The following is a 985-nucleotide window of genomic DNA, read 5'->3' on the forward strand; positions in this document are numbered from 1 at the left end:
TAGCTCCAAAATTAAACAAGAATATCTTTTAAGGCCTCAGTTGTCATAAAGCAGCTGTAATTCACTGAATTCTGGAACCATGGAATGGTTTGGGTTGGAAAGAACATTAAAAATCACCTCATTTCTTCCCAATATCTCATCTAACCCTGCCCTCTCAGTTCGAAGCCATTCCCCCTTGTCTTGTCACTCCATGCCCTTGTGAAAATTTTCTCTCCACCTTTCTTCTTGTCCCTCTGCAGGTACCACTAAGAGGATTTTTTTTTTTTTTTTTTAACTTGACTAACTAATTAAAGAATTAATAACAATACACAGGGAGCAAATATATTCATCCAGAGCCCTTCCTGGGGGGCATCTTTTAAAATTATCCTGTCTTTGGCTCCCCACGTGCTGCTGCTCTGTTGGCTGATTGCCCAGGCATGGTGTTAATGAACTTTAATGCCAGGAGGGCACAGGGCTGGGAATTACCGAAGGGCAAAGCGCCAAGTTCCATCCCCTGGCATCTCCTCCTTGCAGGGCAGTGCTCAGCACGGTGCCGAGAGCCTCAGCCGTGTTAGCAGTCGGGACAGAAGGTCCTGATGGATTTTTAACTCCTGGAGATGCTGACGACCTGAGCAGCTGGTTTTAACATCTCGTACGTGTTTTGGAAAGCTGTTTTATGAACAGGTTGCAGGCGAGGCTGACACATCGTCTTTTACCATCACACCTTTAGAAGCCCCAACTCTCATCTCTGCCTTGTAATGATGTTCTCCAGTTCTCCGCAGTCCTGGGCGCCTAGGGCTGCGTGGCCTCAGAGCCCAGCTTGTCCTCAGGCTCCTGAGGTGGGGAACAACGCCAGCAGCACCTCGAACAGCCCGTGAGCAGCCATTAGCCAGGATTTTGGCCGCCCCTCGCCTCCGCGAGCCCTTCCCGCCGGGCGGAACCTTCGCGCGGCAGCCGCCGCGTCTGCCCGGAGCCGGCGCCGCATACCGCCCGCCCGTGGGGGACG

Source organism: Hirundo rustica, chromosome 15, assembly GCF_015227805.2.
Source record: "Hirundo rustica isolate bHirRus1 chromosome 15, bHirRus1.pri.v3, whole genome shotgun sequence".
In the NCBI taxonomy this organism is placed as follows: Eukaryota; Metazoa; Chordata; class Aves; order Passeriformes; family Hirundinidae; genus Hirundo; species Hirundo rustica.